Genomic DNA, 863 nt, shown 5'->3' on the forward strand with positions numbered 1-863 from the left:
ATCAATAAATATCTATCTATCTATCTATCTATCTATCTAGGACTGCATAATTTATCCATTGAGTTTTATCAAAATCGCTAAATGGACTGGTGAAATATCCAAATTGCAAGAATGGCGCAATTTATGTTACAGTATAAGTATAAGGTAAAATATGTGTAAGCATTCTGAATGAAGTATTGTGGTACTGCATAGATGTCCCAGCCTACAAATTGTATCCTACAGACTAAAGAATCCATCTTTGTTTTGTACAGATCAAAAATGATTATTCCCTCAAATATGAATTACATCACAATCGCAATATCAGTCAAAGTAACCGCAATTAGATAGTTTCCTCATATCATGCAGCCCTACTTCAAACCCCCCCCAAAAAAAGATTAGCACGGCACCGCATAATTACACCAAAAACTAAATCAACTAATTACATAAAGCCAAAAAAACATTTTTAGGATCTACTCTAAAGATCCTACTATAAACCAGACCTGAATTTCAACAGCCACATTAAGACATTCCAAAGCCAGCCTATTATCACTTAAGAATATATCAAGGGTTAATAAAGGACTCATGTCTCAGCCGGATTTGGAAAAACTAGTCCATGCTTTCAACTTCAGTAGACCTGACTACTGTAACAGGGTCTTCACAGGTCTCCCTAAAAAAATTAGCTGATTCCGAACGCTGGTGCTCGAGTCCTCACTAAGACCAAGAACGTGGATCCCATCACTCCAGTGCCTCAAATTATAGACTTCAAAATACTTCCGTTGGTTTTAAAAAAAAAAAATCACTAAAAGGTTTAGGTCCAAAATGCATTTCTGATCTGCTACTTCACTACGAATCCCCCAGACCTCTCAGGTGGTCTGGGACAGGTC

General features: G+C 36.8%; 1 protein-coding gene across 1 annotated transcript in view; it reads right to left on the bottom strand.

Annotated features, from left to right (window-relative positions):
- LOC116706661 (PH-interacting protein-like) overlaps window positions 1-863 on the bottom strand; it is a 6,161-nt gene that overhangs the window by 543 nt on the left and 4,755 nt on the right. The gene's annotated exons all lie outside the window — the stretch shown is intronic.

The sequence above is a fragment of the Etheostoma spectabile genome, chromosome 18 (genome assembly GCF_008692095.1).
Source record: "Etheostoma spectabile isolate EspeVRDwgs_2016 chromosome 18, UIUC_Espe_1.0, whole genome shotgun sequence".
Lineage (NCBI taxonomy): Eukaryota > Metazoa > Chordata > Actinopteri > Perciformes > Percidae > Etheostoma > Etheostoma spectabile.